The following is a 310-nucleotide window of genomic DNA, read 5'->3' as shown; positions in this document are numbered from 1 at the left end:
TTGTTGGGGCTGCCGAAGCTCTGCAAAGCACCGCGGTCAGCCGCCCTGCTCGCACCCTCCCTCCGTGGGGGCCGGGCCAGTGTCCGAGCCTGCAAATCAGAGCACCCTCCAGCGGGTGGCCACCACCTTCCCATGTGACAGCGCGTCACCCCGGACCCCCCGCCAGCGGGTGGCCACCACCTTCCCATGTGACAGCGCGCTTTCCTGACCATCTGCGGCCAGGCCTGGGACAGCCTCAGCCACCCCCCAACTCCCCCACACACCCCCACCCTGGTCCCCACAGCGGAAGCGCCAGTGAAGGAAGGAGCCC

The 310-nt window shown here is 69.7% G+C and overlaps 1 protein-coding gene across 1 annotated transcript in view; it reads right to left on the bottom strand.

Moving 5' to 3' along the window:
• SLC47A2 (solute carrier family 47 member 2) overlaps nt 1-310 on the bottom strand; it is a 45,939-nt gene that overhangs the window by 38,478 nt on the left and 7,151 nt on the right. The gene's annotated exons all lie outside the window — the stretch shown is intronic.

Source organism: Tupaia chinensis, unplaced genomic scaffold, assembly GCF_000334495.1.
Source record: "Tupaia chinensis unplaced genomic scaffold, TupChi_1.0 Scaffold000365_1, whole genome shotgun sequence".
Lineage (NCBI taxonomy): Eukaryota > Metazoa > Chordata > Mammalia > Scandentia > Tupaiidae > Tupaia > Tupaia belangeri.
This window is presented reverse-complemented; position numbering and strand designations above follow the sequence as displayed.